A 27,073-nucleotide genomic window follows, 5' to 3' on the forward strand; every position below is an offset into this window, starting at 1 on the left:
TTATCATGAACTCCGTGATCAAATAATAATAATAATAATAATAATAATAATAATAATAATAATAATAATAATAATAATAATAATTATCATGAACTCCGTGATCAAGTAAAGGGTAAAGCTCGGGTATTTTCTCCACTTGAAATTCATTTATATGTTGCATCCTAGTGACGTACGAAGACAGTGTGTGGCTATGGCGAATTAAATATTTGTGTTCTGTTATTGTTTCTGCAACACGAAAACAGATCCCCCCCCCACACACACGCACGCACGCACGCACGCACGAACGAACTTACAACAGGCCTAGTGTCTAATCGACATGTGCCTAGGACAAAATGGTAACTAACAATAACGGACCGAGAACATTACAGGTTCTCTCAAAACGCTAAGAACAGGAACAAGGTTCTTTCCTGGCAGGAGACTATAACACAAACATCCAGAAATGTGACGGACCAGATTCACCTACAATACGAATATTACTAATAAAGGGTTGATAATTTCTGTGTCGGATCTGATTAGTCTCGTTCCTTCAACGCTAATAATCAGATAATGCAACTTCTGAGCGGCTTCAAACTTAATGTGTTGGTGTATTTTTTAAGGATATTTGTCTGAGATAACGAGAAAATGCCTCTTCGGTTTAGCATCAAACTCGGCATTTCTTACTGGAAGGCTTGAGCTATATTTGGGATCTGTATGACCTAATTTTGTAATTTTACGAGTCGTTACCTCCTACCATTAACAAATTCAATGGCAGGGTTCTTTGTAGCTAGTGTAAGAGAAACATACTGTCTATTTTGTAAAACGTAAACACACCTACATCATATAATCCCAGGTCTCAATATTTCAGTATTAAAGTAAATATGGTGCATGTAGCAAATACATATCCACAATATTTACATAATGCGCCAGACCAAAAAAAGAAAAAATCCTCTACTGCCTGAAGAAACTCCTCTGAACGCCTCTAATAATCTCGGGAAAAAGTCGATATATAAATTTATTAGTTACACTTGTGTTTAATCTCCAAAATCAGCCGCCACACTCACGTAAAGAAAGTCAAGGCTGCTTCTGGACTCTGCGTCCTTCACCCTGTGACGTCTTTCCAGAAGCATTAATGATTTTAATAACGCAATCATTATTGTACACATTTTATAATTTATTCATCATATTGTATTATAGTGTAAGATACACGATTAACTTAAAAATATATATATATGCTGTAACTTGCATTATCCTGCATTGCAGTTGCCCAACAGGGATCGAGGCAAAGGACCACGCTATATATTTACAAGTTTCGAGAACGTTTCACTGTACGGTGCCTCTGAGAATAGTGGAGCTGGTTTTATAGGGTGACCAGGCTTCCATGTAATCTGAATCGTGGCACATTTACTAACCGGAGCAAAATCATTGCCATGAGAGGCCAGAAAAAAACCTATTCCTTAACACATGAGTTTCCACCCATGGTAGTTTTATGGGTCTCCTCCATTACTATGCTTACTCCATACACCAAATTAAGTATAATTTTTCAAGCCTTGTGCTTCTCCACCCCTGGTGGAGAATCCTACATCAGTATACCAAAATGGGTTGTATAAATAACTGTATTAATACTAACAGCATCGGCTTCCGAGACGGATTGTGAAGGAACAGACGAAAGAGTACCATCCTGCTGCTGCTACTATTTCTGTTCTAACAGCACTGAGAGATGTCAACAAGAGATTCCACAGAGGACGGTATTCGAGAATGCGAAACCGAATGAGATAGGTATGGCTGGACCTGGCACGATCGTACCGGGTTAAACAGATAAACTTTCCCTAGGTCGCTGTAATGTAGTGGCCCATCAGTCTTACGCCTTAGTGTCTGTACCGTACACACTGACCACAACACATGCTGCTAGAAATACCTCAGGAGCTGTGTCCATTGCCCATTCCAGAACTTGATTCTTGCATGTATCCAAAACCATGAGAGGTTCGTCACACATTTCGATCCGGTTATTGCCCGTCACGAATGGAGATTTCACCAGAGAGGCCCACACACAAGAATACCGTGAAGAACTTCTCATGAAAGAGGCTTGTTAATAGAAGTGATAGATACAGACCTGTTGTAGGCCTCTAACAAGACACTAACTATATCATATCATTACTGAGGATAGCAAGAAAGTGCTGTACTCCCCAAGGGCTCTGAAAGTGACAACATCAGTTAATGAAACTGAATATTTCAGCTTCCTAAGAGGCACCGGGTGCATTGGGTGTAATGGGTGCATTGTAGCTTTAATTACTTAACTGGTACACATATTCAATCTGCCAGTAAAATCCTTTATGGGAGTTAGGACTATTTTCCAAGCCGGCTTTGTAATAGACTTCCTCCTCAAGACGAGTCTGAAGAGGAAGTCTACCGTCTGACTGGAACTGGAATAGTTCATCTCGCTTTAAAGATTGGGACTGAGTTTATTCGAGTCCGCTCTCCTCATTCTACAACCTGAAGAACATCTCGTGAGCGTGACTTAGGTTATTACAATGGGAATAATTTAACCTAGGTTGAATCAGTTATTTGGGTTTACAGTGAGACCGATTTTGTGGTCTCCCTTGGCAGGTCACTAGTCGCTTGCCGTCAAGTATCTTGAAGACACGTACTGGCTTAGGTATATAAGCCGACAAATCCACTCCCAAATCATACTCCTTCCTTCCCAATCTGATATCCAATCTTTCTTTACCTATTTTTTTGTTATTCTCATCACCTTGCTCTTTCCTATGTTCACTTTAAATTTTCTTCCTTTACATATTATCCAAATTCGTCTACCAACCTTGGTAACTTTTCCGAATCTTTCAAAAAGCAATTCCATCGACAAAAAGCAACTGTGACAATTCCCACTTTGTATTAGATTCTTTATTTTTTAATACAATACTTCTCCCCAACACCTGAGCATTCACTTCTTTTACAACTCCATCTATATTAAACATCCATGGTGACATCACGCACCCCTCCCTATGGCCTACTTTGCCGTTACATACTTGATAAATCTCTTATGCATCTGCCATTACGGTAGTCTCCACGAACAATGAGAAGCGTTGGAGACAAAATCTTCAGGATCTATTACACTAGTTTATGGAAATCCCTGTCAACCTGTGCAGTATAACATCACTGTGTAAAAAGTGTCGACCTGATGACCAAGTCCTCAAAATGCTCTTGAGAACATGGTGAATGTCATTTCCTGACCTCTGCTGCATCAGTGCTGCCCACTGGGCTTTAGACCAGGTCAACTTAATTGCTTGACTGTTTTATAAACATTAATATTTTAGTCCAGGTTATCTTTCAACTTAAGCATAGTTGCTGCAGTGCTCCTGATATTAAACCCACCTGTCGGGATATCATTATTTTTTCCATCTTTCTCACGTATCTAATTTCCTCCCTCTCCCCCTGTTCATGAACAAAGCTTCTCTCTTCCTCTAAGAACAACCTCTGCAGTTTTACCAGATCCAGTGTCGGCACTGTTCTTTGGGAGAACTGGAATGATTCCACTGGTTCCTGTTCGTGTTTACAGCAGCTTTTTCTTCTGCAGAAAGTTTTCTCTTTGTCTTCATTGCTAGCACCAGGGCATTTCCCCTACCTATCAGCACTCTGACCCTGGCTCAGCTGCCTAACAGGCAACTCCCTCTTTCAAGCACCCTCTTCACTATCCTTTGTTTTGGCTGCGCCCATGATCACGGGGTGACCTTAAATTAAATATAGAGAACGAGGCATAAGAAAGGACACACCTCTACAACCAGTGTCTCCAGGTCACTATATGGTTTATGTAACAGTTACTCAAATGATGCTCGCACCTGGAAGATAGTAACTCTTCTTCTGTGGTATATGTCCAACTGTCCGGCAAGTTTCCAGCGCTTCTACAATGACTGTCCTTTTAAGGCGTCAGTGGAAATTTCTTAGGACGTTCACCCAGCGAAATATTTAAAACAAATTTAAGTTTAAACAGGGTTCAGTATGATGTTTAAAACCTCTAATTTGCATCACTAATAAACAAGGAAACGCCTATTAAAAAAAAATCGAAATGAATGCACTAACAAGCATAGTTTTAAATATACTAATGAAAATTTACTGATTTTCAGAACATTAAGGAAATCCAGTGAACTAATGATATTGCAGTTTCTAGCTCATGTTAATGCTGTATAATTACGTCTGTGTAAAAATCTATAAAATAATCGTTATTGAAAACTAATTTGGAAAGGTAGTGACTGCTGGGCAGTGGACACGAAAGAAAGAATGGTGTAACAGCTGAGAGACGTCTGGCTGGAATGAGAACCATTGTAAACTCTAAGCTAGTAAGTTTAGGTACAGATATACATAAATACGGTTACACAAATTTTCATACATAGTAACATGTGTAAATTACTTGCACAGCAGTTTTATATCCATATGTTTAATATTAGTATATAATAACACAAAACTATACAAGAGATGAAAATGGTATAATTTGTATGGTGCAACATGTCTGTTTTATAAGGGTTAAATAATTTATAAGAATCTTATTTTAATATAACTTGTTGAATAACTAAACTAGCAGTTCACAAGCTGTAGTAACACTAGCTTATAATAATACATTTTACTTATGATAATAGGATGTATACAAGTAGTATAGAGAGACCTCGAACATGGTACAGTGTCCACGCATACAACACCACACTGCTGAACTAACATAAGGAATATTTTGATCGCTGTTTTCCTTCACATAATTACTAGTTGAATTCTGTATTTGTAAAGTTTCCTGTCCAGCTACTACCTGAAAACTAGCATGATACTAGGAGTGGTTTATTCCAGCAGGTTGTAGCTGTTTGCAGTGAAAACTTTAGACTGTGTTCATGTTGCATCTCTTGCTATGAAGATTGATTTGCGCTATTTATCCAGTTCCCATTTTTAATAGTTCTTCGTGTTTGAGTGTATGAAAGCCATTCAGTATCTTAGTGGATAGATAAGATATGATAACTATTGTTTTCTAAGAGAAATGGTTATATACTTTGAGCTTTTTCTCGTGTGGTTTATTTCTCAATAGTAGTATAAAATTAATTACAATACTTTATACCCTTCCAGTCTGTCTTCGTATATTATGTAACTTGGAGACTAAAGCAGGACAACAATTTCTAGATGCAGGATAACGAGTACATTTTCGAGTCATTATTTCTGGTGTTGTACTTGAATTTTCTACCTCTGAAACCTAGCACTGTTGCTGCTCGCTCCTATTGCTGGTTGCGTATGGTTATATTAACCAAAGCTTTTAAAGGGGTGGACCAGTAAGCCAGATAAAGGCCTCGGTCAGATAACCAAAAACTCCAGTTGCAAGTCGTCATATAACCTGTGTCAGGAAACACTTGTCCTGTTTACTGACAAACATTGTACCTACGTTCACCTACTGATTCTTCTGATTTGTTTCCAAGCATTTTGTACTTATGAGAGGTATAGCTAAAATACATTACTCTGCTCCTGTCAGTTTTAAAATTTCTCTTCCACGTCTCCGACCACAGCGCCAACCCGTCCACATCTCTAAGAACAAGCAATTTGATGTGGATATATCATTTTCGACCAATTTTACGTCATATGCAAATTCTGTTATTTTAGATGTTAGCCCCATCTCAGGATCTTGTATTTACATTATGAAAGTCATTGGACCAAGAATCGATCGTTATCTATTCGTTATCGATCGAATCTCGAGGATTCTCGAGGATACACTGATCCTGCGACACCAGGATCAGTTTATCCTCGTTATGTGATGTTCAGGATCCAAACACTATTCCAGGCAAGAAGTTTGTCTCCTATACCTTGCGTTTTTGTTTTGATCACCAATGATGAATTAGACACATGTGCAACATCTGGCTTTGCATAGATATAGTATGAAGACAGTAGAAATGTATAGCAGGCAGTGGAAGATGAGGTAATCAGTCCCTCAGCCTAGGAGTAGGTGATGAATCGTAATCTTGAAGAATTTGAAGCACAAGGAGGAAGATTGGTGCAATCTTCGATGAGAGAGAGAGAGAGAGTCGGGAGGAGACAGACACACGAAGATAGATATATAGAACAAATCATGAAATGTTGCCTTTTGTCAAAAAATATGGTTTGAACTGTAAAATATTAATAAAATGTCATGAAATTGAATTCACAACCCATACTGATGATTTTTTTGAAGAGAGAAATTGACTACAACCAGTAGTCGTATATCGAAGCACTAGGCTTCTGGCAACTGTGTTGGGGAAGGTGTTAGGGTAGTCCAGGCTTGTACTAATACTACACTACCCTTTGACATATTCAATAATGCTTCTCCTGGAAAGCAAAGAGGAGAGCAAAGCATGACATGAATTTTACAGCTGAGGCCGAGTTTTACTGAAGACTCACGAAATTGTAATAACACGATTCCCAACAAACCAAGGTACTGGTGGAGTTACAACAACATCGGTTCTAACCCATCCCGTACCGTGTTTTTTTTCGGAGACTATTTTCTATTAATCTCACCTCAGAATGTTTGTCGCTTTAAGAAGACTTGTAATATACATAATGATTGATATTTTAAAATATGTTTTAATGAGGAGGCAAAAGTTTAACTCAAAGAGGGAGAAATGCTCATGGTATCTGAATGTTTTCTAATTGTCCAATTATATATATATGTATATATGTATATGTATATATATATATATGTATATATGTATATATGTATATATACATGATATGTTTGATAGGAGTGAATGGAGACAAATGGTTTTTAATACTTGACGTGCTGTTGGAGTGTGAGCAAAGTAACATTTATGAAGGGATTCAGGGAAACCGGCAGGCCGGACTTGAGTCCTGGAGATGGGAAGTACAGTGCCTGCACTCTGAAGGAGGGGTGTTAATGTTGCAGTTTAAAAACTGTAGTGTAAAGCACCCTTCTGGCAAGACAGTGATGGAGTGAATGATGGTGAAAGTTTTCCTTTTTCCGGCCACCCTGCCTTGGTGGGAATCAGCCAGTGTGATAATAATAAAAATATATATATGGGAATATAACATAGTATGCTGCAATTGGTATATAATACCGACATACTGAAGAATCAGACATAGGCAATACTAGGAATATTTGCTGATGAAACTTATCGTTAATAAAGGTTCCTAGTGTTTCCCATGTGTCTGTTTTATTGTGTTACTGTTTAAGTTTCATAATGGTAGCTTTGAAAATATGAAAAATGAAAATAAACTCTCTTTCGCAATGGCAGCATTCAACTAAGCGCTCAGGAAAATTGAACATAGGAAAAGTGTTGCAGATGAGTGCACACGATATAAAGTGGTTAATTGAATTTCCTACGCTCCAGATGGTATGAAAATTCTGTATTTTGGTTTTCTTTAAATTTAAAATCAAATTTAAAAAAATAATGAATATAATATTTTAAAGAGTTATTTTGGAAAAAACAGAGACACCAAATGAAAAAAAAATGAATTCATATATAGTATCAAAGAACACTATAACAAAAATTCACTTTTGTCGTGTTCCTGGGAAATAAATCTAATTTCCCAATTCTTTATAACTAAACAAAATTTAAAAACGCATTTTGATCCCAGAACTTTGCTTTTGTGGTCATGACACTTCTGGAACACTTTCAGGAAAGACTAATGTAAAACTATTATGTTCTAGGGTTTTGCTTGGCAAATATAAAAACAGGGGCTCACAAACCAGCATACAGTTCAGCTCTGGCTGCCTGAGAAGACACATCAGAAGAAGTGAAATGGCATCACGAGGCTGCAGTCATTCTCCAGATACATTCTGCTATATATCTGGTCAATTCATTAAGAAAAGAACAAAGAAGTTCTCTGTAACAGCATTTAAAATGTGTGAAGCTTACAAAGCATATTTTGGCATGTCAGTTGTGGACCAAGACAAGACCTGGGCGCCTCCTGTTGCTTATGAACACTGTAAGAAAACATTGGAAGATAAGAAAGTCATTAGTTATGTGAAGGAACATTTTTTAAATGAAATGTATGTAACTGAAACTAATTCTTTTGTTCGTTTACAGGATGGTATAGAGGAGAAAAAAGAGCCATGAAGTTTGGTGTTCCTACAATATGACGTGAACCCACTGATCACTCAACCAACTGTTTCTTCTGTCTGGTGGATCCTTCCAAACACCGAACTGGGAAAAATGCACCTGCTTTTTCTTATCCAGACTTTTCCTATTCTATTGCACCAGTACCACACAGTGCTGATCTTCCTGTACCTACACCTCCAGAAAGAGTCAACCGTCAGAAGAAGAAAGCCTAAATCCAGAAGACTAAAAGCTGTACTTCTGCAAAATAGAAACAAGTATCCATATCTTCCCTTGGCTCATTCAGTGGATCTTAAGGAAGACTACAACAGTGTCAAACTTCTACTGGAAGCTTTGAGCTATGATAAGTATGGCTGGGAGGTGGAGACTTCAAAATGGTGGCATTTTTGATGGGACTCCTAGGAGGTTTTATCAAGTTTCCCTGTTATCTCTGTCATTCGTATATTAGAGAGAGAGCAACACATTGCCAGAGGAAGCACTGGCCTCAAAGGACTGAGTTCTCAGTAGGAAGACATAATTTCAAATATAAACCATTGGTGGATCCTCGAAAGGTTTTGTTCCCTCCATTACACATCAAACTTGAGCTAATGGAACAGTTTGTTACAGCTCTTGACAAAGAGTCTGCAGTCTTCAGGTATCTTCAAGACTTTTTTCCCAAGCTATCAGAGGCAAAGGTGAAGGCTGGCATCTTCACTGGACCACAAGTCAGGGAAGTCATGGACTGCTCGGAATTTCCAAAGAAACTCACAGAGAAGGAAAAGAAAGCCTGGGAGAATTTCGTTGCTGTAGCACAGGGCTTTCTGGGCAACAAGAAGGCTGACAATTATGTGGAACTTGAGGCCATGGTAGAAAGCTACCAAGGTCGTAGGATGTCCCTTAAGGTCCAAATTCTTGATGCTCATCTTGACAGCTTCAAGGAGAATATGGGAGCATACTCAGAGAAGCAAGGGGAGCTCTTCCATCTTATAATGAAAACATGATGGGAGACTACATCTGGGAGCTTAAACGGGAAAGTGATTTGTTGCTGCTCGCAAATCAAGAAAAGCTGCTCATTTTTAACTTTGTAAATATGTTTCAGAAAGTTTTAAATAAAATTTGTGTATATTTTATTTTATGTAAATTTTATTTATTATATGTTTTTGTTTTACATCCAAAACTAGCATAAAATATTGAAATTTAGCCATTTTTTGTCAAAAATTCATCCTGTAAGCCACAAAAGCAAAGTTTAAAAGGAATAATAGGCATTTTCTATTGTTTTGCAATAAAAGGAGTTAAATAACACTTGCCAGGAACAAAAATTATGTTACATAGTGTAATTTTCAAGGTTGCTCTATTAATAATGAAAGAGCACATAACTCTCGTCTGGGTGTTGTATTTTCAAAATCGATAAAATTTTTCGTCTACTCAGATTTTTCCTCAAACATTGGAAAGGCTGTAAAGGTTTTGACTGCTTGTGTGTCTGACTTCTTACAGGCTTGTGAGGGCGTCTTAGATAAGAATGAAGACTAGTGTTTTTTTTTATAATCTGACGTGCCATTGGAGCTCAGTCACGGTAACATTTAGGAAGAGTTTCAGGGGAGACCAGATAGACGGACTGGTCAATTGGCAAATCTGGTCAGTGAGCAAGAACTCATTTAAAATTAAGTCCTTTCTAAAATTATCTCTTACACGTTTGAAGATATATATTTTTCATTTAAGTTAATGTAAAAATTAATTTTACACCAAAAGAACCTTAGAAAACTTACCCAACCGTATTATAACAAGCGTAATTTAATTTAGCCTAATCCAACTAAATATATTTTGTAGATAAATGGTTCAGAGAACCAACAAGTTAATAAATTAGACACATGCGCAACATATGGGTATCTTTATTGAGGAAACGTTTCGCCACACAGTGGCTTCATCAGTCCATACAAAGGAGAATGGTGAAGAATAGAAGGAGTTTGAGGTATCAGTCCCTCAGTCCTGAGTCGACGTAACCAGGCCATCAGTCTTGAAAAGAACACAGCATATACGCGAATTGCCTTGTGTATATTGTAGACAGGTGAGGTGAAACAGTCGTAGGTGGTGTCACTTTACAAATGTGGAAGTAGGTCATACCTAGAGGTTAGGCAAGTGATGAATTCCCTGTATTAAGATCCCAATATGTTGCTGTTTCTGATATGAATTGTAAAGGACCTGCCTAGTATGGGCCAACAGGCCTGCTGCAGTGTTCCTCCTTTCTTATGTTCTTATGTTCTTAAATGGTTCAGAGAACAGACATGTTGGTAAATTAGACACATCCATTTCTCCCATATGCTGTGTTCTTTTCAAAATTAATGGACTGATAACATCGACTCCAGGCTAATTGACTAATTACCTCAAACTCCTCTTGTTCTTCACCATTCTCCTTTGTATTAGACTGATGAAGCCACTGTGTGGCGAAACGTTTCCCCAATAAAGATACCCGTGTGTTGCACATGTGTCTAATTTAAATATATTTTAGATAAGTTGGCAATTTAATTATAAACACAATGAAATATATTTTTTTCGTTAGGTTCAGAATCATTTTTGCGAAATTATTGCATACACAAATTTTCGCTTTTCTTAAGTCAAAATTGCAAGTTTTACCAATTCATCACGACATATATATATATATATATATATATATATATATATATATATATATATATATATATATATATATATATATATATGTCGTGCCGAATATGTAAAACTGGTCAATTAGCAAGAACTCATTAGAAATTAAGTCCTTTCTGAAATTTTCTCTTATCCGTTTAAATATATATTTTTTTCATTTATGTTAATGTAAAAAAATTTAATTTTGCACCAAAAGAATCTTAGAAAACTTACCTAACCTTATTATAACAAGAGCAATTTATTTTAGCCTAACCCAACTAAATATATTTTAAATACGTTCACAATAATTTAGTACTAAACAAACACAATCAAATATATTTTTTTCGTTAGGTTCAGAATGATTTTGGCGAAATTATTGAATACACAAATTTTCACTTGTCCTATATAGCAAGATGAGCGTTGCTATTTAGGCCAAGATCGCAAGTTCTGCCTAAGAAAATCATTCTCATCAATACTGTAAATCAAGTTTCAACCTTCCTTAGAACTTTCTAGGTTTGTTCTAATGTGTGGTGGAAGATTTTCATGCCTGGATGTTTCAGCCAGTTATGTATGAGGTCATATTATCACATTTCCTAGTTATTGTATTTACACCTGGAAAGTGTTCCCGGGGTTAACGCCCCCGCTGCCTGGTCCATGACCTGGCCTCGCAGGTTAAACTTAGAGGGGTACATATAATTAATTAATCCAATAAAAAATTTTTCCTATTACTGTAGTCTAAATTTCTTTTTTTCTATTGTATTTGTTAGTGAAGCTTGGAAAGTTTTGAGTAAATCTGGGATTCTACCTTCACGATATACTTTACCGATCCTTCTGTTTTGAGTAAATCTGGGATTCTACCTTCACGATATACTTTACCGATCCTTCTGTTTTGAGTAAATCTGGGATTCTACCTTCACGATATACTTTACCGATCCTTCTGTTTTGAGTAAATCTGGGATTCTACCTTCACGATATACTTTACCGATCCTTCTGTTTTGAGTAAATCTGGGATTCTACCTTCACGATATACTTTACCGATCCTTCTGTTTTGAGTAAATCTGGGATTCTACCTTCACGATATACTTTACCGATCCTTCTGTTTTGAGTAAATCTGGGATTCTACCTTCACGATATACTTTACCGATCCTTCTGTTTTGAGTAAATCTGGGATTCTACCTTCACGATATACTTTACCGATCCTTCTGTTTTGAGTAAATCTGGGATTCTACCTTCACGATATACTTTACCGATCCTTCTGACTACACAAGTTGCTAACTCATGGATCGTTTTAGCATTCTTGATGTTTGTTACTTAATGTGATATATTTGTGTCGTCCTTTTCTGTTTCTTTGATCTGTGAGATATTCTCAACGATGGCATCTAAATTACCATTAAATTTTTGTGTGCCAATGGGCTAGTAATTCTTAAATCACTGATCCAAGAAGTTAATGATCTAGCTTATAAAAACCATACCACGGGCGGGATTTGAACCCGCGTTAGCCACTGGACCACCTAGCTGGTCCAGTGGCTAACGCGACGGTCTGGAGTTTTGAGACTCTCTGACCGCGGGTTCAAATCCCACCCGTGGCATGGTTTGTTTGCAATCATGTCATTACGATTTCGTGAGCCATCTAGCATAAAAATAACTTTTTTCCTTTTATATTTAAGTCGATAATTGCCGGAAATGTGACCAAGATACATACATGAAAAAAAAAATGTAATGACTGAATATCATCGTTACAATTTCGAAAGAAAATATGCAAGTCATTATAAATATGCTAAAATACACAGGAATATTCATTGTATATCAGTACTGTAGCTTATATTAATACACTTTTATGTATAGTTTTTAATATTCATTGAATAATATAGTGTGTAATAAAGTTGTGAATAGTTTATACCAGAGAAAATTAAAATAGCATATATTGCATGTGAGAGGGAGGTGATCTCAAATTTTTCTCCAGGTTTGTATGTTGTCAAGACTTAATGAATTCATGGGAAAAATACATAGCGGAGGCGTGCAAATGTTTTTGTATTCATTTTTTAACTTTCATGGTAATATCGACAAATTTGTTACTTTCTGTTTGTTTTATTAATTTGGCATAATTAGGTGGCCCCCGTAAGAGGTTACCTGACTCACGAGTTTGTACTAGGACGATTGTCAACAAACTGCGGAACGGGTGGGGTTTGAATCCATAGAGAGTGAGTCTAAAATACCAGGCCAGGGGGAAAACCACTGCCCTGGAGTTTTCAGACTCACTCGCCATGGGTTCTAACCTCATCCGTTCCTTGGTTTTGTTTTAAGGATACCTATAATGATTCTTGATACCTATAATGGTATCTATAATGATTTTTGATACCTATAATATCTATGATGTAAGTAATCTCTCTCAGGCAGCTCTGTCAGTTTATTCACTTAAGCAATGTCTCTCAGGCAGCTCTGTCAGTTTATTCACTTAAGCAATGTCTCTCAGGCAGCTCTGTCAGTTTGTTCACTTAAGCAATGTATCTCAGGCAGCTCTGTCAGTTTGTTCACTTAAGCAATGTCTCCCTGACAGCTCTGTCAGTTTGTTCACTTAAGCAATGTCTCTCAGGCAGCTCTGTCAGTTTGTTCACTTAAGCAATGTCTCCCTGACAGCTCTGTCAGTTTGTTCACTTAAGCAATGTCTCCCTGACAGCTCTGTCAGTTTGTTCACTTAAGCAATGTCTCCCTGACAGCTCTGTCAGTTTGTTCACTTAAGCAATGTCTCTCAGGCAGCTCTGTCAGTTTGTTCACTTAAGCAATGTCTCTCAGGCAGCTCTGTCAGTTTGTTCACTTAAGCAATGTCTCTCAGGCAGCTCTGTCAGTTTGTTCACTTAAGCAATGTCTCTCAGGCAGCTCTGTCAGTTTGTTCATTTAAGCAATGTCTCCCTGGCAGCTCTGTCAGTTTGTTCACTTAAGCAATGTCTCTCAGGCAGCTCTGTCAGTTTGTTCACTTAAGCAATGTCTCCCTGGCAGCTCTTGTCAGTTTGTTCACTTAAGCAATGTCTCCCTGGCAGCTCTGTCAGTTTGTTCACTTAAGCAATGTCTCTCAGGCAGCTCTGTGAGTTTGTTCACTTAAGCAATGTCTCTCAAGCATCTCTGTCAGTTTGTTCACTTAAGCAATGTCTCTCAGGCAGCTCTGTCAGTTTGTTCACTTAAGCAATGTCTCTCAGGCAGCTCTGTCAGTTTGTTCATTTAAGCAATGTCTCCCTGGCAGCTCTGTCAGTTTGTTCACTTAAGCAATGTCTCTCAGGCAGCTCTGTCAGTTTGTTCACTTAAGCAATGTCTCTCAGGCAGCTCTTGTCAGTTTGTTCACTTAAGCAATGTCTCCCTGGCAGCTCTGTCAGTTTGTTCACTTAAGCAATGTCTCTCAAGCAGCTCTGTCAGTTTGTTCACTTAAGCAATGTCTCTCAGGCAGCTCTGTCAGTTTGTTCACTTAAGCAATGTCTCTCAGGCAGCTCTGTCAGTTTGTTCACTTAAGCAATGTCTCTCAGGCAGCTCTGTCAGTTTGTTCACTTAAGCAATGTCTCTCAGGCAGCTCTTGTCAGTTTGTTCACTTAAGCAATGTCTCCCTGGCAGCTCTGTCAGTTTGTTCACTTAAGCAATGTCTCTCAGGCAGCTCTGTGAGTTTGTTCACTTAAGCAATGTCTCTCAAGCAGCTCTGTCAGTTTGTTCACTTAAGCAATGTCTCTCAGGCAGCTCTGTCAGTTTGTTCACTTAAGCAATGTCTCTCAGGCAGCTCTGTCAGTTTGTTCACTTAAGCAATGTCTCCCTGACAGCACTGTCAGTTTGATCACTTAAGCAATGTCTCTCAGGCAGCTCTGTCAGTTTGTTCACTTAAGCAATGTCTCTCAAGCAGCTCTGTCAGTTTGTTCACTTAAGCAATGTATCTCAGGCAGCTCTGTCAGTTCGTTCACTTAACAATGTATCTCAGGCAGCTCTGTCAGTTCGTTCACTTAATCAATGTCTCTCAGGCAGCTCTGTCAGTTTGTTCACTTAAGCAATGTCTCCCTGACAGCTCTGTCAGTTTGTTCACTTAAGCAATGTCTCTCAGGCAGCTCTGTCAGTTTGTTCACTTAAGCAATGTCTCTCAGGCAGCTCTGTCAGTTTGTTCACTTAAGCAATGTCTCTCAGGCAGCTCTGTCAGTTTGTTCACTTAAGCAATGTCTCCCTGACAGCTCTGTCAGTTTGTTCACTTAAGCAATGTCTCTCAGGCAGCTCTTGTCAGTTTGTTCACTTAAGCAATGTCTCCCTGACAGCTCTGTCAGTTTGTTCACTTAAGCAATGTCTCCCTGACAGCTCTGTCAGTTTGTTCACTTAAGCAATGTCTCCCTGACAGCTCTGTCAGTTTGTTCACTTAAGCAATGTCTCCCTGACAGCTCTGTCAGTTTGTTCACTTAAGCAATGTCTCCCTGACAGCTCTGTCAGTTTGTTCACTTAAGCAATGTCTCCCTGGCAGCTCTGTCAGTTTGTTCACTTAAGCAATGTCTCCCTGGCAGCTCTGTCAGTTTGTTCACTTAAGCAATGTCTCCCTGGCAGCTCTTTCAGCTTCGAAAAAATAATCTTATTGGATTTTAATATAAAAAATTTAACACAGAATGTATCTGTGAGCAGAACACTGACTGGGTTGAATAACAAGATATTTCTGTACTCACGCACTAGTATTTAAGACGGTAATGCAACATAAAGGCAGTTTTTCTTAAAGGTTTCAAGATTTAAAACAAAAATCTAAGCTCAGTAATAGAGTGTTAAGAGTCTGCACTTTAAAACTGTAAAAAATGAAAATATTTTGGGTAGTTTCAATTTTAGGTTGGATAAGTACATGTTTTGTTAGTGGGTTGAATTGTAAAGGACCTGCCTAGTATGGGCCAACAGGCCTGTTGCAGTGTTCCTCCTTTCTTATGTTCTTATGTTATATTAGTGTCCTTATGATAGTAAAAAAATGTATATTTGGGGAAAATATCAATTTTTGTTCTTGTTTTATCATTGCTTTCATGAAAACTGGCTCAGTTGGTAGCCGCCTCAGCTCGACCACTGATTGGCCGTATTCGATTCCTGACGTATTTTCAGACACCTGCTGCCCCTGTTCATCTAGCAGTAAGTACCTGGGTGTTAGCTGTCTGGTGTGGGCAAGAGGATTAAAGGAACCTAGTGGTGACGTGTACTTAGCTCAGTGGTGACGTGTACTTAGCTTGAGTGGTGACGTGTACTTAGTTCAGTGGTGACGTGTACTTAGCTCTGTGAAGACCTGTTTGTGTGCTCTCTGTGAATCTGAACCAGGATGCCCTCTCTTGAGCAACTTTTCCAGCAGCTGAGAGAAGAGCTCAGAGTTGCTAAGATAGAGATACGGCGATTAACGGAGGAGAACAAGAGGATTCGTAGTAATCCTTCTGTTGTGAGTCCCCAGCTTAAGAGGGCAGCTTGGTCTGTGGCCGGGCAACATGGAACCAAGCTGAAGATCAAGAAAACGGTTGGAGAGGCAGAAACAACTAGAAATCAGAAGACTACCGTGGAAACTTCCAACCCATTCTCGGTGCTACCTGACGAATGTGAGTGTTCTACTGGGAATGCCACAACGAGCACCAAAGAAGCATTGGCAGACGTTAGTAAGACATCCCTAGAAACCCCAACGAAGACCATCGAGAACGTCTTGACGAATTCTACAAGTGGTGTAATGCTACCTGGCGAATGTGAGTCGACTACTCGGAGCATCACGACGGACGACGCCAAGGAAGATAAAAACATTGTTGTTGTTGGGGATAGCCAGATTAGGTACATGGATAGGGCATTCTGCTTGAAGGATAGGAGTAGGAGGCAGAGAGTGTGTTTTCCTGGGACTGGGATGAAGGATATTGTTAGCCGTCTGGATGACATCATGAGAGGTAATGAGAGCAATCCTATTATCTGTCTCAGTGCTGGAGGCAACGATGTTGGCAGACGTAGGAGTGAGGACCTGATTAGCAGGTATAGGTCAGCAATAGAAATAATTAGGAGGAAGGGTGGGAACCCTGTCATATGTGGTACTTTGCCAAGGAGAGGAGTTGGAAATGAATGGTTGTCCAGGGCAATTGGTGTCAATTGCTGGCTGGACAAATACTGTAAGGAAAATGCGGTAACATTCATTGACAACTGGGACCTCTTCTATGGCAGAAATGACATGTATGCCAGGGATGGGGTTCACTTATCTAGGTGTGGGGTGGGAGCACTGGCCAACGCAGTGGAGGGAGCTGTTAGGTCTTTAAACTAGGAATAGTTAGTGGTATGGGTTTTGGCGGGAAAACTGTGAAGTCGCAGGGTAGTAATATGAGTACTAGGAGAACTAGTAATAGGCAAAATGAGGTGGATATTGGAAAGCCAGTGGCACTAATTGACAAGGACAGTAATAGGTTTAGTGGAATAACAGAAAGGAGCAGGAAGGGTAAAGAGAGAGGAGGGTCTTTAAATATTTATTACACAAATAGTCGCAGTGCTAGGAATAAGATGGACGAGTTGAGACTAGTTGCTAGTGCAGGTAACATAGATATATTTGCCATTACTGAGACGTAGTTTAATTCAAAAAGTCGGGACATGCCTGCAGAATGTCACATTCAGGGTTTTAAATTGTTCCAAGTAGATAGAAGTATCGGGAAGGGGGGTGGCGTGGCATTGTATGTCCGAGATCGCTTGAACTGTTGCATAAAAACGGGTATTAAGTCTGAAGTAACACATACAGAGTCTGTTTGGATAGAATTTTCAGAGGGGCATGAAAAATTAATTTTAGGTGTGATATACCGTCCCCCAAATTTAGATAGGGACCAGGGGAGACTACTATGGGAGGAAATTGTTAGGGCCACAAGGCACGATAATGTAGTAATTCTAGGAGACTTTAACTTTAGTCATATTGATTGAAATTTCTTGACTGGGAATTTAGAATCATACGACTTCTTAGAAGTAGTTCAGGATTGTTTTTTGAAGCAGTTTGTGACAGAACCTACAAGGGGTAATAACCTGCTTGACTTAGTTCTGGCAAACAATGAATCCCTTGTTAATAATTTAGAAGTTTCAGAGGAACTGGGTGCTAGCGACCACAAATCAATTACATTTAGAATTGAATGGAAGTATGATAGTAGGGATAACTCAGTAACAGTCCCAGATTTTCGCTTAGCAGATTACGATGGGCTTAGAGAACACTTATCATCTGTTGACTGGGGTAACGAAGAGAGCTATCAATATGACAGTTTTCTGAACACAATACATGCTGCTCAAAGAACGTTTATCCCTTATAAGGAAATTAGATCAAATAAAAATGACCCAAAATGGATGAATAATAGGCTGAAATATCTACTAGGGCATAAGAAAGGAATTTATAGGCGTATCAAAAGAGGCGAGGGTCATCTTATGAATCAGTATATTGACATTAAGAGGGACATTAAAAAGGGGATAAGAAAAGCTAAATGGGACTATGAAATTAAAGTTGCTAGGGATTCTAAAACTAACCCAAAAAGTTTTTTCCAGGTCTATAGAACAAAAGTCAGAGATAAGATAGGTCCCCTTAAAAATAACTATGGGCATCTTACTGACAAAGAGAATGAAATGTGCTCGATTTTAAATAATTATTTTCTCTCAGTTTTTACACAGGAAGACACTAATAATATTCCGGTAATTAATTTTTATAGTGGATCAGAAGATAAATTATGTAACATCACAGTCACTAGTGAAATGGTTGTGAAGCAGATAGACCGCCTGAAGCAAAATAAGTCACCGGGTCCTGATGAGGTTTTTTCAAGGGTTCTAAAGGAATGCAAAATGGAAGTCTGTGAACCATTAACTAATATTTTTAATTTATCTCTTCAAACAGGTGTAGTGTCTGATATGTGGAAGATGGCTAATGTAATTCCTATTTTTAAAACAGGGGACAAGTCGTTACCGTCAAATTAAAGCCCAATAAGCCTGACCTCAATTGTAGGCAAATTACTAGAGTCAATTATAGCTCAGATTATAAGAAGCCATCTCGATAAGCATAGCTTGATTAATGATACTCAGCATGGATTCACAAGAGGCCGGTCTTGTCTAACTAATTTATCAACTTTCTTCAGTAAAGCTTTTGAGGCTGTTGACCACGATAAAGAATTTGATATTATTTACTTAGATTTTAGTAAGGCATTTGATAGAGTTCCGCACCAAAGACTGTTGAAGAAAGTAGCAGCTCATGGCATTGGGGGAAGGGTGCTCTCGTGGATCGAATCATGGCTCACAGACAGGAAGCAGAGAGTGTCCATTAATGGGGTTAAATCCGAGTGGGGATCAGTAACAAGTGGCGTTCCACAGGGATCAGTCTTGGGCCCATTGTTGTTTATAATATATGTCAATGATCTTGATGAAGGAATTACTAGTGATATGAGCAAATTCGCCGATGACACGAAGATAGGTAGGATAATTGATTCAAACGTAGATGTTAGGGAACTTCAGGAGGATTTAGACAAACTCTACTCTTGGTCAGAAAAGTGGCAGATGCAGTTCAATGTAGATAAATGCAAGGTTCTGAAGCTCGGGAGTGTCCATAACCCTAGCACTTATAAGTTAAATAATGTAGAACTTAGCCATACAGATTGCGAAAAGGACTTGGGGGTTATGGTAAGCAGCAACCTTAAACCAAGACATCAATGCCTAAGCGTACGTAATAAGGCAAATAGATTACTGGGATTTATATCAAGAAGTGTAAGCAACAGAAGTCCAGAGGTCATACTGCAGCTTTATACATCATTAGTAAGGTCTCACCTAGATTATGCAGCTCAATTCTGGTCTCCATATTACAGAATGGACATAAATTCGTTAGAAAACATTCAGCGTAGGATGACTAAATTAATACATAGCATTAGAAATCTTCCTTATGAAGAAAGATTGAAGAATCTTAAGTTACATTCACTTGTTAGACGAAGAATGAGGGGAGACCTGATCGAAGTGTATAAGTGGAAGATAGGTATTAATAAAGGGGATATTAACAAGGTCTTGAGGATATCTCTCCAAGAGAGAACCCGGAGTAATGGATTTAAATTAGACAAGTTTAGATTTAGAAAGGACATAGGAAAGTATTGGTTTGGAAATAGGGTAGTTGATGAGTGGAACAGTCTACCTATTTGGGTTATTGAGGCTAGGACTTTGGGTAGTTTCAAATTTAGGTTGGATAAGTACATGAGTGGGAGGGGTTGGATTTGAGTGGGACTTGCACATCAGAGCTTATTTCTTGGGTAGCATTGAAAATTGGGTTGGTCAAATGCTTGTTAGTGGGATGAATTGTAAAGGACCTGCCTAGTATGGGCCAACAGGCCTGCTGCAGTGTTCCTCCTTTCTTATGTTCTTATGTTAAATAAAACAGTCTAGGACTTCGATGGTTCATCATGAGTTACTAACTTTCCGGGTACAAGCAATATAAACAATCTGCGTACTTCGTTATCGAATAAACATTTGCATTGTTAGATAAATTAGACACATGTGCAACTCTTGGGTATCTTTATTGAGGAAACGTTTCGCCACACAGTGGCTTCATCAGTCCATACAAAGGAGAATCTTGAAGAACAGGAGGAGAATGAGGTAATCAGTCCCTCAACCTTGAGTCGATGTGGTCAGTCCATCAAGATTGATGGACTGAACACATCGACTCAAGGTTGAGGGACTGATTACCTCATTCTCCTCCTGTTCTTCAAGATTCTCCTTTGTATGGACTGAAGAAGCCACTGTGTGGCGAAACGTTTCCTCAATAAAGATACCCAAGAGTTGCACATGTGTCTAATTTATCTACATGTCGGTTCTCTGAACCATTCATCTACATTTGCATTGTTAGATTGGGCTGATTTCCAGTTCCTAGCTATTTCAAGGGTGTTGACCTACAGTTCCTGGATTTCTGAGGGTGCTGAATGTCTTAAATATGTTGAGGTAAATCTTTTGTGGCTCTCCAACGGCTGGATCTCTTGGGAATGTTAAGCTATAACCTGTAGTTAGCTTAAAGAAGTTAGGCTGCAGATCGTCTACCTTTAGAGGGTTTTGAGATACAGCTATAACGCCTCCTGTGTACAATGATATACCTGGGGCTTGATTTATGGTATACCAGGGATACCATGCCTCATGTGTTCATCGTGGTATAAAGGGCTTGTGGTATAAGGGAGTTGTGACATACGGGGGATGCCACGCCTCCTGTGTACATTAAGATTTATAGTTTTTGAGTTATGACATACGGGGGACATCTTTCTCGGAGTGTGCTGCGACCGAAACACATTTAGCATATTTATGTATACATACAATTAAGAGGAAAGTTTATTAATATGGCGTAATATTCTCTGTGGTAATTACCATTTAACGTAAAACATTCCTCCTAATTTTTCCTAGTGATTACTTTATCATCCAGATCAAGTAGAGTGGTAGACTAAGGCATAAGTTGTTAGGTAATTTTAAAAACACATTTAACAGGAAGAAACAACATTGTACGACTTTACAGCCACAGTAGGACTTAGTTTCTGATAACGTCTCATTGTCAACGAAAAAAAATATTCCACTACGAGTGAAATGTTATGTAAGAAAAATGCTCCTTGCTCAAGCATTTTGGAAAATATTTATATTAGTATATGTCAGAACAGGTCAGAAATTACACGGAACGAAAATTCCTTAGTTTTTGTATGTGTAGGTATCTCTAAAAAAGGAAACCTACCATAGTTGCCAGAATTATATATTTCTTATTATTTTTTTCCTAAGGTTTCTAAGTGATAATTTGAGAACCCCTCTTCTGATCAGCTTCAAACCATCAGCACTCGTCTAGGCTACACATTCTAGGTTTTTTGAATATGCTCATCTAGGCATCTTTAAAATATTTAATTTCCTATATTTTGACCTCGTGGAAGGTTAAGTTATCGATTCTACATCTCTTGAGTGTTGAAAGGTAGATTTAATAAGTACTTTTGTGTGTGTTGAGGTACATGAGGGACAGAGACTCTGTGGATCGCAAAGTGAGCGAGACGAGGCTAGTTACAATGGTAATTACCATCTGCTACGATAATCTCCGAGTAAAACTTCGTTCATAACTTTTTTCATTCCAAAAATAATTCACTCAGCTTTTGAATTTTCTTGTATAAACTAACTTTTCAAGGACAGTTTTTTTGGTTTACATCGCCAGAGAGAATCAATTTGCGATGTCAGTGATTGTTAACGGACGAATGACTGAACCTTCACCATTCCCTGAATAACAGTCCAGGAACTGTCATGAGACATTCCCATCAATAAAAATAAACGAAAGCATTTGAGAAATTACATTTTTTACCTTGTAATAAAGTTGGTAGAATTACCGACAATATGTAAAGTAAAAGGACACAAGTTACCACAATAAATGTCTCATTAGTTGCACTTGTGTCCTTTTACTTTACAGTTTTTACCTTTTGTTTTTAACCTGAAACTGTTTTATCGACAAGTGAAAGAAAAATTGCGAAATACTGAATAAAATCTGTCTTTCATATATACGTATTGAAAGGGACATTGTTATACACAAGGTTACAAAAAAACTTGTACCGAAGAGCATATCAGACCAAGATTTAGCTATTCAGATCATCTAGTATCCTGTCTGAGAGTGGATTTTCTTTAACCATTGTTGACTAGATTTGTATGTATATACCAAGCAATTTATTCTTCTGTGTAAACACATTTAAAGTTATTTGTTTTATATTTTACAGACGAAGATAAAATTAATATTAGTGTGGAAAATGACACTAACGTACAGCTCAGGACATGTATTGAAGAAAACGTTTCGCCAATATAGACTTCTTCAGTCCTCAGTGAAGCCACTCGTGGCGAGATGTTTCATTTAATAAATTTAATACCATTTCTCAATTAATATTAGTGTTTATATTGACTCTGGTTTCAGTGACCTTCCTGCAGGCGATTATAGTTAATTCTAACTATATAGGGACTTATACACGTACATGTATATTATTACTTATATCAAGTAACATAATTACATGTGTAAAGGAGCATTGTTATATACCTGGCTATTGTTCCAATACAATACAATCTGTTTTTTTAAATGATGCACCGCTCACATAATTCTATCGATTTAAAATGTGAATGAATGACATCTGAATGGCGCAGACACAAAAGCCTCGCGACTACACAACATCCTGTGAAAGTTAATTACCTTTTGTGTAGAAGAGAGAAGGTATAAAATAGAGTGGAAAAAAGGGAAGGATAGGGAGTGAGAGTAATTTCCCATAAAGAAAAATACAGAAAATGTGAAAGGGGAGGAAGAAATTAGGAAGTTAGGAGTGGGGGAACAGGTCTCCACAGAGTAAAAGAACATAAATGGAGTCAACAAAGACTGAAAATAACGTCGGCACAAGACCGACGTTTCAGTCGGTCTTCGACCATTAACTAGTCATACTAACACTGTGTATTTCGGCTTCACACTGTGGGAGATTTAAGCTAACCAAAAAGTTGCATGTCTTCACGCAGGTCACATGAACCATGTCGTGGACAGGAGCAAATGACCAACAGACAAAGGTACTGAGAGTATCAGTTTAACCGCCGGCCTTTGGAGAGGTTGGAATCATGACGACCTTGTGCAATCCTAGCCCACTCGAGAATTTTCGAATTATATATATATATATATATATATATATATATATATATATATATATATATATATATATATATATATATATATATATATATATATATATATATATATGTACAGGTAGTAGATTGGTAGACAGCAACCACCCAGGGAGGTACTACCGTCCTGCCAAGTGAGTGTAAAACGAAACCCTGTAATTGTTTTACATGATGGTAGGATTGCTGGTGTCTTTTGTCTGTCTCATAAATATGCAAGATTACAGGTACGTCTTGCTACTTCTACTTACACTTAGGTCACACTACACATACATGTACAAGTTTATTTATACACACTCATCTGAGTTTTCTTTGATTTTATCTTAATAGTTCTTGGTCTTATTACTTTTCCTTTTATATCCAGGGGGAAGTGGAATAAGAATCTTTCCTCCGTAAGCCATGCGTGTTGTAAAAGTCAACTAAAATGCCGGGAACAATGGGCTAGTAACCCCTTTTCCTGTAAAGATTACTAAAAAGAATAAGAAGAAGAAAATTGTCAAAGTGGGAAGTCTGAATGTGCGTGGATGTTGTGCAAATGATAAGAAAGAGATGATTGTGGATGTTATGAATGAGAAGAAGCTGGATGTCCTGGCTTTAAGTGAAACAAAGCTGAAGGGGGTGGGAGAGTTTCAGTGGAGAGGAATAAATGGGATTAGGTCAGGGGTTTCAAATAGAGTTAGAGCTAAAGAAGGAGTAGCAATAATGTTGAAGGATAAGATATGGCAGGAAAAGAGGGACTATAAATGTATTAATTCAAGGATTATGTGGAGTAAAATAAAGGTTGGATGTGAAAAGTGGGTTATAGTAAGCGTATATGCACCTGGAGAAGAGAGAAGTGTAGAGGAGAGAGAGAGATTCTGGGAAATGTTGAGTGAATGCGTGGGGAGTTTTGAATCAAGTGTGAGAGTAATGGTGGTTGGGGATTTCAATGCTAAAGTGGGTAAAAATGTTATGGAGGGAGTAGTAGGTAAATTTGGGGTGCCAGGGGTAAATGTAAATGGGGAGCCTTTAATTGAGCTATGTGTAGAAAGAAATTTGGTAATAAGTAATACATATTTTATGAAAAAGAGGATAAATAAATATACAAGGTATGATGTAGCACGTAATGAAAGTAGTTTGTTAGATTATGTATTGGTGGATAAAAGGTTGATGGGTAGGCTCCAGGATGTACATGTTTATAGAGGGGCAACTGATATATCAGATCATTATTTAGTTGTAGCTACAGTTAGAAGAGGTAGATGGGAAAAGAGGAAGGTGGCAACAACAAGTAAGAGGGAGGTGAAAGTGTATAAACTAAGGGAGAAGGAAGTTCGGGCGAGATATAAGCGACTATTGGCAGAAAGGTGGGCTAGTGCAAAGATGAGTAGTGGGGGGGTTGAAGAGGGTTGGAATAGTTTTAAAAATGCAGTATTAGAATGTGGGGCAGAAGTTTGTGGTTATAGGAGGGTGGGGGCAGGAGGAAAGAGGAGTGATTGGTGGAATGATGAAGTAAAGGGTGTGATAAAAGAGAAAAAGGTAGCTTACGAGAGGTTTTTACAAAGCAGAAGTGTTATAAGAAGAGCAGAGTATATGGAGAGTAAGAGAAAGGTGAAGAGAGTGGTGAGAGAGTGCAAAAGGAGAGCAGATGAAAGAGTGGGAGAGGCACTGTCAAGAAATTTTAATGAAAATAAGAAAAAATTTTGGAGTGAGTTAAACAAGTTAAGAAAGCCTAGGGAAAGTATGGATTTGTCCGTTAAAAACAGAGTAGGGGAGTTAGTAGATGGGGAGAGGGAGGTATTAGGTAGATGGCGAGAATATTTTGAGGAACTTTTAAATGTTGAGGAAGAAAGGGAGGCGGTAATTTCATGCACTGGCCAGGGAGGTATACCATCTTTTAGGAGTGAAGAAGAGCAGAATGTAAGTGTGGTGGAGGTACGTGAGGCATTACGTAGAATGAAAGGGGCTAAAGCAGCTGGAACTGATGGGATCATGACAGAAATGTTAAAAGCAGGGGGGGATATAGTGTTGGAGTGGTTGGTACTTTTGTTTAATAAATGTATGAAAGAGGGGAAGGTACCTAGGGATTGGCGGAGAGCATGTATAGTCCCTTTATATAAAGGGAAAGGGGACAAAAGAGATTGTAAAAATTATAGAGGAATAAGTTTACTGAGTATACCAGGAAAAGTATACGGTAGAGTTATAATTGAAAGAATTAGAGGTAAGACAGAATGTAGAATTGCGGATGAGCAAGGAGGCTTCAGAGTGGGTAGGGGATGTGTAGATCAAGTGTTTACATTGAAGCATATATGTGAACAGTATTTAGATAAAGGTAGGGAAGTTTTTATTGCATTTATGGATTTAGAAAAGGCATATGATAGAGTGGATAGAGGAGCAATGTGGCAGATGTTGCAAGTTTATGGAATAGGTGGTAAGTTACTAAATGCTGTAAAGAGTTTTTATGAGGATAGTGAGGCTCAGGTTAGGGTGTGTAGAAGAGAGGGAGGCTACTTCCGGGTAAAAGTAGGTCTTAGACAGGGATGTGTAATGTCACCATGGTTGTTTAATATATTTATAGATGGGGTTGTAAAAGAAGTAAATGCTAGGGTGTTCGGGAGAGGGGTGGGATTAAATTATGGGGAATCAAATTCAAAATGGGAATTGACACAGTTACTTTTTGCTGATGATACTGTGCTTATGGGAGATTCTAAAGAAAAATTGCAAAGGTTAGTGGATGAGTTTGAGAATGTGTGTAAAGGTAGAAAGTTGAAAGTGAACATAGAAAAGAGTAAGGTGATGAGGGTATCAAATGATTTAGATAAAGAAAAATTGGATATCAAATTGGGGAGGAGGAGTATGGAAGAAGTGAATGTTTTCAGATACTTGGGAGTTGACGTGTCGGCGGATGGATTTATGAAGGATGAGGTTAATCATAGAATTGATGAGGGAAAAAAGGTGAGTGGTGCGTTGAGGTATATGTGGAGTTAAAAAACGTTATCTATGGAGGCAAAGAAGGGAATGTATGAAAGTATAGTAGTACCAACACACTTATATGGATGTGAAGCTTGGGTGGTAAATGCAGCAGCGAGGAGACGGTTGGAGGCAGTGGAGATGTCCTGTCTAAGGGCAATGTGTGGTGTAAATATTATGCAGAAAATTCGGAGTGTGGAAATTAGGAGAAGGTGTGGAGTTAATAAAAGCATTAGTCAGAGGGCAGAAGAGGGGTTGTTGAGATGGTTTGGTCATTTAGAGAGAATGGATCAAAGTAGAATGACATGGAAAGCATATAAATCTATAGGGGAAGGAAAGAGGGGTAGGGGTCGTCCTCGAAAGGGTTGGAAAGAGGGGGTAAAGGAGGTTTTGTGGGCGAGGGGCTTGGACTTCCAGCAAGCGTGCATGAGCGTGTTAGATAGGAGTGAATGGAGACGAATGATACTTGGGACCTGACGATCTGTTGGAGTGTGAGCAGGGTAATATTTAGTGAAGGGATTCAGGGAAACCGGTTATTTTCTTATAGTCGGACTTGAGTCCTGGAAATGGGAAGTACAATGCCTGCACTTTAAAGGAGGGGTTTGGGATTTTTTTTTTCAACAAGTCGGCCATCTCCCACCGAGGCAGGGTGACCCAAAAAAGAAAGAAAATCCCCAAAAAGAAAATACTTTCATCATCATTCAACACTTTCACCACACTCACACACCATCACTGCTTTTGCAGAGGTGCTCAGAATACAACAGCTTAGAAGCATATACGTATAAAGATACACAACATATCCCTCCAAACTGCCA

The sequence above is a fragment of the Cherax quadricarinatus genome, chromosome 3 (assembly GCF_038502225.1).
Source record: "Cherax quadricarinatus isolate ZL_2023a chromosome 3, ASM3850222v1, whole genome shotgun sequence".
Taxonomy (NCBI): domain Eukaryota; kingdom Metazoa; phylum Arthropoda; class Malacostraca; order Decapoda; family Parastacidae; genus Cherax; species Cherax quadricarinatus.